This window comes from Schistocerca gregaria, chromosome 1, assembly GCF_023897955.1.
Source record: "Schistocerca gregaria isolate iqSchGreg1 chromosome 1, iqSchGreg1.2, whole genome shotgun sequence".
Lineage (NCBI taxonomy): Eukaryota > Metazoa > Arthropoda > Insecta > Orthoptera > Acrididae > Schistocerca > Schistocerca gregaria.
Window position 1 is genome coordinate 381,675,717 of NC_064920.1, and position 9,885 is coordinate 381,685,601.

At 45.4% G+C, this 9,885-nt stretch overlaps 1 pseudogene; it reads right to left on the minus strand.

Moving 5' to 3' along the window:
• Positions 1 to 9,438: 9,438 nt before the first annotated feature.
• Positions 9,439 to 9,556, minus strand: LOC126291643 (5S ribosomal RNA; annotated as a pseudogene).
• Between the last annotated feature and the right edge of the window lie 329 nt (positions 9,557 to 9,885).

Consider the following 9,885-nt stretch of genomic DNA (forward strand, 5'->3'; position numbering starts at 1 on the left):
TGTGCTGTCCAAGGAAAATGAGCGCCACAGGTAAGCCATGTTCGGTCATACTACTTATCAACCTCCAACACTGGGGCAATCAGTTGAACGGTACGTCGTCCACGAAATCCATATGAAGATAAAAATCTGGAAATTTGTGGTAAGTTCCTATGGGACCAAACTACTGAGATCATCGGTCCCTAAGCTTACACACTACTTAAACTAACTTACGCTAAGGACAACACCCACAAGTATGCCTGAGGGAGGACTTGAACCTCCGACGGGAGCAGCCGCGGGAACAGTGGAAAGGCGCCATAGACCGCTCGGCTACCCAGCGCGGCATATGAAGCAGTGTGTAGAACGAAGCAACTGCAGTTCCAATACATACATGAACGTAGAAAAACAGAATTACTTAGCTAGAAATGACAAGAGACCATCAGTTATATCGAAGTAATTATATCCCTCGACCTCTTAAGATTCGTTGATCACATGTTCACAAACAAATCAATCACTTAGGGTTATAATATTGTTCCAGCGTCTTTTGTTACTTCCCTATTACGAAATATTTGGCCTTTATCCAGGGTGTTTCAAAAATGACCGGTATATTTGAAACGGCAATAAAAACTAAACGAGCACCGATAGAAATACACCGTTTGTTGCAATATGCTTGGGACAACAGTACATTTTCAGGCGGACAAACTTTCGAAATTACAGTAGTTACAATTTTCAACAACAGATGGCGCTGCAAGTGATGTGAAAGATATAGAAGACAACGCAGTCTGTGGGTGCGCCATTCTGTACGTCGTCTTTCTGCTGTAAGCGTGTGCTGTTCACAACGTGCAAGTGTGCTGTGGACTACATGGTTTATTCCTTAGAACAGAGGATTTTTCTGGTGTTGGAATTCCACCGCCTAGAACACAGTGTTGTTGCAACAAGACGAAGTTTTCAACGGAGGTTTAATGTAACCAAAGGACCGAAAAACGGTACAATAAAGGATCTGTTTGAAAAATTTCAATGGACTGGGAATGTGACGGATGAACATGCTGGAAAGGTAGGGCGACCGCATACGGCAACCACAGAGGGCAACGCGCAGCTAGTGCAGCAGGTGATCCAATAGCGGCCTCGGGTTTCCGTTCGCCGTGTTGCAGCTGCGGTCCAAATGACGCCAACGTCCACGTATCGTCTCATGCGCCAGAGTTTACACCTCTATCCATACAAAATTCAAACGCGGCAAGCCTTCAGCGCCGCTACCATTGCTGCACGAGAGACATTCGCTAACGATATAGTGCACAGAATTGATGACGGCGATATGCATGTGGGCAGCATTTGGTTTCCTGACGAAGCTTGTTTTTACCTGGACGGCTTCGTCAATAAACAGAACTGGCGCACCGAAAAGCCCCATGTTGCAGTCCCATCGGCCCTGCATCCTCAAAAAGTACTGGTCTGGGCCGCCATTTCTTCCAAAGGAATCATTGGCCCATTTTTCAGATCCGAAACGATTACTGCATCACGCTATCTGGACATTCTTCGTGAATTTGTGGCGGTACAAATTGCCTTAGACGACACTGCGAACACCTCGTGGTTTATGCAAGATGGTGCCCTGCCACATCGCACGGCCGACGTCTTTAATTTCCTGAATGAATATTTCGATGATCGTGTGATTGCTTTGGGCTATCCGAAACATACAGGAGGCGGCGTGGATTGGCCTCCCTATTCGCCAGACATGAACCCCTGTGACTTCTTTCTGTGGGGACACTGGAAAGACCAGGTGTACCGCCAGAATCCAGAAACAATTGAACAGCTGAAGCAGTACATCTCATCTGCATGTGAAGCCATTCCGCCAGACACGTCGTCAAAGGTTTCGGGTAATTTCATTCAGAGACTACGCCATATTATTGCTACGCATGGTGGATATGTGGAAAATATCGTACTATAGAGTTTCCCAGACGGCAGCGCCATCCGTTGTTGACACTTGTAACTACTGTAATTTCGAAAGTTTGTCTGCCTGAAAATATACTGTTGTCCCAAGCATATTGCAAGAAACGGTGTATTTCTATCGCTGCTCGTTTAGTTTGTATTGCCGTTTCAAATATACCGGTCATTTTTGAAACACCCTGTATAATCATTTAGCAAGTAATAAACAGACAACAAAACTGCCAAATACGGAGGATTTATTCAAATAAATCATTCACATTTTATGAAATTTGAATCGCTGCGAGCGTCTGGCGTTGCTCTTGTACTGTACAGGATGGTTATAATTAAACTTTCGTTACTTGAGCCAGTGTAGACGGAAAACGTCACAGGATAGACGATCAGAGTGTGCGCCGCAGGATTCACGTTGTCAGCAGTGTTACGACTTGCTGTCGTACGCCGGCGCCAACGGCGTTGCCGATGTAGTAACACCGGCTCCCGTAAGGGCACCGATGTTAAGCGCTGTCAGGCTTGGCCAGCACTTGGGTCAGTGTGTAGGGCACTGCGCGGGTCTGCCGACGGCTGTCGGCAAAGCAGTGCGCACTCAGCCCTTGTGAGGAAAACTGAGGAGCTAGTAGATTAAGGGGCAGCGGCATCGGTCACGAAAACTGAGAGCTGGAGGGAGAGCGGTGTGCTCACCACATGCCCCTCCGTATCCACACGCGGTGACGCCAAAGGGGTGAATGTGACACGGCGGCCGGTCGGTACCGTTCGGCCTTCAGGGCCTGTTCGGACTGTGTTTTGTTTTTGTTTGTTTGTTAGGCGCCGGTACTGGTTACGGTGACGTAGGGCTGAAACACAAGCAGCAATGTGCAAACAGTCAACATGGGTGTGAACATGGTGAGCAGGGCTTTACTCGTAAACCTATTTTATCTTAACAACAGCAATCTTGCTACTGCTCTTGTCGAGTAACGACGAGTAAAGGAATACGGAGAGACCCTCTTTCCGCATCTGGTTGAAGAACATGACTCGGAAGTTCGAATTTATTGACAATTTCAGAACTGTTCCTGGCAGAGGTCGGCGACCAATTGCGCTACATATGGTCGACGAAGTTACTGTTACCATGGCTGAGAATTCTGAACGCAATACGCGATTTTCGAGCAGTGCAGGAGACGTGTTACGACAGCTGAACATTCCACAGCCCACCGTCGGTAAGTGCTGCGAACAGTTGTAAAACAGAACCTCTTAGTGCGGTGCCAGGCTGTCGTGGGTGCAGGTGGTGCTCGCAAGGAGTAAAGTTTATAACCTGGAACGCAGACGTGGTAAGCAATTAATAAATAATGCTGTTGTTGTTGTTGCTGTGGTCTTCAGTCCTGAGACTGGTTTGATGCAGCTCTTTATGCTACTCTATCCTGTGCAAGCTTCTTTATCTCCTAGTACGTACTGCAACCTACATCCTTGTGAATCTTCTTAGTGTATTAATCTCTTGGTCTCCCTCTACGATTTTTACCCTCCACGCTGCCCTCCAATACTAAATTGGTGATCCCTTGATGCCTCAGAACATGTCCTACCAATCGATCCCTTCTTCTAGACAAGTTGTGCCACAAATTCCTCTTCTCCCCAATCCTATTCAATACCTCCTCTTCAGTTATGTGATCTACCCATCTAATCTTCAGCATTTTTCTGTAGCACCACATTTCGAAAGCTTCTATTCTCTTCTTGTCCAAACTATTTATCGTCCACGTTTCACTTCCATACATGGCTACACTCCATACAAATACTTTCAGAAATGACTTCCTGACACTTAAATCTATACTTGATGTTAACAAATTTCTCCTCTTCAGAAACGCTTTCCTTGCCATTGCCATTCTACATTTTATATCCTCTCTACTTCGACCATCGTCAGTTATTTTGCTCCCCAAATAGCAAAACTCTTTACTACTTTAAGTGTCTCATTTCGTAGTCTAATTCCCTCAGCATCACCCGACTTGATTCGACTACATTCCACTATCCTCGTTTTGCTTTTGTTGACGTTCATCTTATATCCTCCATTCAAGACACGTGTGGAAATTAAAATGTGTTCCTTCTAACTGTTCATTTGTTACTTCTATTCTGTACGTCCTTACAAATGTTTCCACAAAGTTTCATTGTCCTACGGTCACTCATTTTTCATGGGTGCCTTCAAATAGCGAAAGTTTAATTATAAACGCCCTGTACTGCGCCACATGATTTGGTATCACCAGTAATTCAATCGCCAATATTGATAACATATAATGCCTTTACAGACAGTCTCATTTTTTAAATTTAACGCCTCGTTAAAATCTTTGTTCTTGGCTACTTGCTGATGTCATATGTTTCATGCGCTAAGTTTCCGCACCAAAAAAAAAAAAAAAAAAAATTCCGTCGCTTAACTTAAACTTCTTCGTGAAAAATAGTCATTACGTTTTTGTGCGTCGAGTATGTGTCTTTGAAGTTCGTCCCTCACCGTCCGTCTAGCACTGAAATATTCCAGGGAGAAATGTTCCCCGCGAAGCAATCGTCATTTCCTAAGGTTCTATGAGGTGCAGGAAGATCGGCAAACGATCGAAGCTTGCTGCATGTATTCGCAGTTGATCCTCAATATAAACAAATTGTAGCATATTGTACAAAACTAGGCTGAAAGACCTACGGTTGTATGACTATAAGAGTGCATAACAGTTGCTGGAAGCAGTCACAACCACTAAATATCTGGGCATAACCGTACGGAGCCATCTAAAGCGGAATACCACCACTACAAAACAGGTAAGGCAGATCCCATGAGACTCGTTGGAAGATTCCTCAGAAAGTGTACACTTCCGCCCACAAAGGAAACAGTTACAAAATCCTCATTCGGCCAGTACTTGAGCATTGTTCGTCAATCTGGAATCAGTTCCAGGTAGGATTGATAGAGGAAACAGAGAAGATCGAAAGAAGAGGAGTATGTTTCGTCGCAGGGCACTTTTCACCGCAGGTTCATTTGACAGACGTTCAAAGCGTCTCGGAGACGCTCAACCAGCTCCAGTGTCAGAATTTGCAAGAGGCGTTTTGTAACTCTGGCTGTGGTTTACTGTTAAAATTACGAGAGCGTACGTTCCTGGAAAAACCAATCAATATATTACCTCCTCCTACATATATCTCACAGAAAAACTATGAAGCCGGCCGCTGTGGCCGAGCGGTTCTAGGTGCTTCAGTCCGGAACCGCGCAGCTGCTGCGGTCGTAGGTTCGAATCCTGTCTCGGGCATGGTTCTGTGTGATATCCTTAGATTAGTTAGGTTTAAGTAGTTCTAAGTTCTAGGGTACTGATAACCTCAGATGTTAAATGCCATAATGCTCAGAGCCATTTGAACCAAAAACTATGAAGGTAAAATCAGAGTGATTCGACCGCACACGGACGCTTGTCAGCAATCGTTCTTCCCTTGGACGATTCATGACTGGAATAGATTCAAAATGGTTCAAATGGCTCTGAGCTCTATGGAACTTAACTTCTCAGCTCATCAGTCCCCTAGAACTTATAACTAATTAAACCTAACTAACCTAAGGACATCACACACATCCATGCCTGAGGCAGTATTCGAACCTGGGACCGTAGCTATCGCCAGGTTCCAGACTGTAGCGCCTAGAATCGCTCGGCCAAACGCCGTAAGGTGGTTTGCGGAGTATAGATGTACATGTAGATGTAGATAAGGTGCCTTGCGGAGTATAAATGTAGATGCAGATATCGGTGACATATGATTCACTTTGAGTTGTGTGGTTGGATCGGTGTGCAATATTAGAAATACCCAGAACAAAATCTGACAGGCGATTGTTAGAACAAGAGTCCCGTTAATGCGCGCCTGCACATAAATCAGTAAGTGGTCACACGGTCGCCGAATTCTGTTTTATTTTAAAACGATTAGATAAATTAGATTAGTAATGACAGTTTTCTTATAATTGCACGAAATACATGGAACTGATGTTAATCTCATATTCGCAGAAATAAAACGTGCACACACGTGCAACTGAGAAGTGCAACCGTGAAGCATAAGTGGAATTGTGTCCTACGGTCGCAGGTTCGAATCCTGCCTCGGGCATGGATGTGTGTGATGTCCTTAGGCTAGTTAGGTTTAAGTAGTTCTAAGTTCTAGGGGACTGATGACCACAGCTGTTAAGTCCCATAGTGGTCAGAGCCATTTGAACCATTTTTGAATTGTGCCCATAATAAACCATGTGGACTTTTATCTCAAGTTAATGGTGTGAACAGCGGTGCGCAGAATGCAAAGTTTCGCAATCGGAAATGTTAAAGTTACTTAAATATTCCGGACTATTATGCAGTCGTCGGACGAATTTCTTGTCGAATTTCAGTGTCCTCCCTGCCTGCAGAGGATATCTTCAAGGGGAACCGTAGATTCCTCGGTGGTCCGATGCACATCCTGGCTCGCTACTGACTGAAGTAAAATTCTGTTTCCAAGTGCTCTCGCTCAGAGGGGTGACGTCATACTTTTCGTGTACCAGTCTTCTAATGGGACGATATCAACAGTGAACGACAGTAACTGGCAACGGCCGATTTCGCTGGAGAACTCAAAACACGTCACGTCACGCCTCTGTGCGGGAGCGCGGGGAACGAAATGTCCCTTGTTAGTAGCGAGACAGTGTGTGCACCAGACCTCCGAATAAGCTGCAACCTCCCTTCAAAGTGTCCTCCGCAAACGGGGACGAAACGCTGGGATTCAACACGAAATTCATCCGAGTACGGCGTAATGGCTAGAATATTTTAGTAAGTACGATTTACTGTGTGCTTTCCAGTTTGTAGGTAAGCTGATGATGCCGTTATTGTGTACAATATGGTAAATACGATCTAGGCCTCCAAATGTTAGAATAAAACACATTTCGTGCTACGATGTTATCTGATATATTTGACAAACAATTCGAGGAGTGAAGGGTAGATATGAGGAACATCAGTCACTTACCCGACTGAAACAGCCAAGCGAGTCGGATTGCAGCCGAGTATTGTCTTCGTATATAATTTTGAAATGATGTAATACTATGCTAACATCGCGGTGCAGGTGCTGTTTTCAGGATAGCGTAATTAAATTTCTGTCGAGATAAGGACTTTACGATAAGCTTGTAAAGAGATGCGGAGCTTTGAATTTAAGTAAGATTTTAGATTCAGCGTTTAGTTCGTTAGTTCATACCTTTGACCCTCCCATTTGCCCGAATCATTAAACAAGGAGACGTGCTTTTCCCAGAATGACAGCTCTGGTGTGGGTAGCCGTGAAGTCTAGGGCGCCTTGCTACGATTCGCACGGCTGCCCCTGCCGGAGGTTCGAGTCCTCCCTTGTGTATTTGTGTGTGTGTGTGTGTGTGTGTTTTGTCGTTAGCGTAAGTTAGCATATGTGAGGTAAGCCTACGGACCGATGACCTCAGCAGTTTGGTCCCATAGAACTTACCAAAAATTTCCAAATTTTTTCCAGCACGGGTGCGCAAAAATAGTGCGTATGAAAGGGCAATCCGGGCACTGGGAATCGAAATCTACGTCACACGGCGCTACACTATCTGACTCTAACATAGGCAGGGGGAGGCATATACGTGACCAGTACTAGTAATATTTGAAGAGGACAGCTAGATCAGTAGTCGAATTACACAACCTGACAAAAAAAAAAAAAAAAAAAAAAAAAATGAAGCACCCAGAAGACATGGTCGGATGTCAAAGTAACTTCGTAAGCGTACACACCATCGCCCCGTGTGTAAATGACTTAGAGTTGCAACCCTCTGTGATAGATAGAATGACCACCAGAGCGCATTACTTTTAGCAGGAGCATTGGCACTGAAAGCTTCTTAGTCACGTAAGTGTTATTGAACAGCGTCGTGCTACATAAAGCGAGCTTGTGCAACACTCGTTTCTTTCTCAAAAGAATAGATAAAATATACTTGCATATAGCCACTGCATGCAGGGACAACGCTGACACAGAAAAAGCACGGCTTGGTAGTATACTCAGTTATATTTATTTATTAAATAGGTCGCCTAACCATGGACGTTGCGGGGCAAGTTGAGATCTTAAAATAGAAGTCAAGTTTGCCTTTAAAAGAATTTTATTTAGTCTTAAGCCCACAAAGATTAATCAGAAGTCATCAAAGAAACAAAATTAATTGAATTATGAATTGCGGTGACAGTATGGGCGGTATCAGATAAAAGACAGACTGCATGGATAATAAAGCACAAAAGTATCCTTACCTGTGCAGCTCGCAGTACGAAATTATCGAAACAAAATAAAATTTGAAATAAATCAGCAACACAAGTTCCGTACCAGGAACATAGAGAAGCAAACTTTTCATTTTATAGATTGCGCTACTCCGCGTAGTGAAAACTTACATCTCCTCATGATCAGTAGATTGTGCGAAGCAGCCTCAAATGACCCCCACCTTCCGTCTCCTCTAACACTCTGTCCCCGAATCTCTCCCAACTCCTCCGCACTTTCCTCTCCAAATGCCCAAATAAAGTTCCTTGCTGAACTTCCAACCCATCAAAAACCCAACGTGAAGGCGACGGCTCCAAACTACTGCTAATTGTCGGATGAGAAACGTAACAAAATTTACGAAAAGTTGGGTAAAGGACAACAAACTTCCCATCTTTTGCGTACAAGACCCATATTTTACCTCCGTGAGGTCGGCTCTGGTTTGAAGCAGTTTTAATTTTATGGGTTGGCCTGTGCGCAGTATGCGCTAGGTGGGGCGACACAGTGCCATTTGATAAACCACATTTTTGAAGCGAAATCCTACCGAAGTTCGCCGGCCGGGGTGGCCAAGTGGTTCCAGGCGCTACAGTCTGGAACCGCACGACCGCTACGGTCGCAGGTTCGAATCCTGCCTCGGGCATGTATGTGTCTGATGTCCTTACGTTAGTTAGGGTTAAGTAGTTTTAAGTCTAGCGACTGATGAACTCAGCAGTTGAGTCCCATAGTGCTCAGAGCCATTTGAAGCCTACCGAAGTTCCCACACTAGCCGAGCGCACCGCAGTGTCTGGGCCTTTGAAGTTATGGAAAAGGAAAAATGTCGCGCTCATTATTTTCAACGGGTGTCAAGGCGGACGGAGCGTTGACTGTCCAGCACGCAGACTGGCTCCTGCTGTGTTCTCACAATAGCGGACGACTATGCCACAGCCTGGCTTCCGCGAAAGTTGCTCAACTCCCCAGGGGCTCGGGGTGCTTGATCTAATGAGATTCCGAGTCTGTCCTCTGCCAACGAAGGAGGTCCGAGACTGTTCCAAGGCCAGCCTATACCGCTAGGAGAGCTATGAAGTTTCCTCTCCAAGTACACATTTCCATTGTTCCACAAGTGCGGCTGTAAATCTCCGTCCGAACAGTTCTTCGAAAGCCCGATGATACCGACCGGCAGCCGTGTTATCCTCAGCCCAGTGGCGTCTCTGGATGCGGATATGGAGGGGCATGTGGTCAGTACACTGCTCTCCGCGCCGTATGTCAGTTTACGTGATCGGAGCCGCTACTTTTCAATCAAGTCTCAGTTTACCTCACAAGCGCTGAGTGCACCCCGCTTGCCAACAACGCTCGGCAGACCGTATGGTCACCCATCCAAGTGCTAGTCGAGCCCGACAGCGCTTAACTTCGGTGATCTGGCGGGAACCGGTGTTACCACTGCGGCAAGCCCGTTGGCCTGACTGTAAATTGTGGGTGAAAAAGGAACTGATATCACACAGCGGTATGTGACAGTATTGCCGTGGTGTTAATCCTGTTCAGAGTTGTTTCCAGGCCTTGTAGCATATATAAGGAGCGTGAGCAGCAAAAGATGTTGACTGATTACTGTGAAGAACGCGGAAGTGCCACACGCTCAAGTGAGACAAAGCCATCAACAACAGACGGAGTCTGAAAGAAGCCTTGTTGTGAGTCTCCATTTGATCATCTGGTCGAACTGCGCGGTATTTTCTCACGAAAACTATGCCCTATATTTTCTTGCCGATAATCAATCAGTAACGACGATTTTGC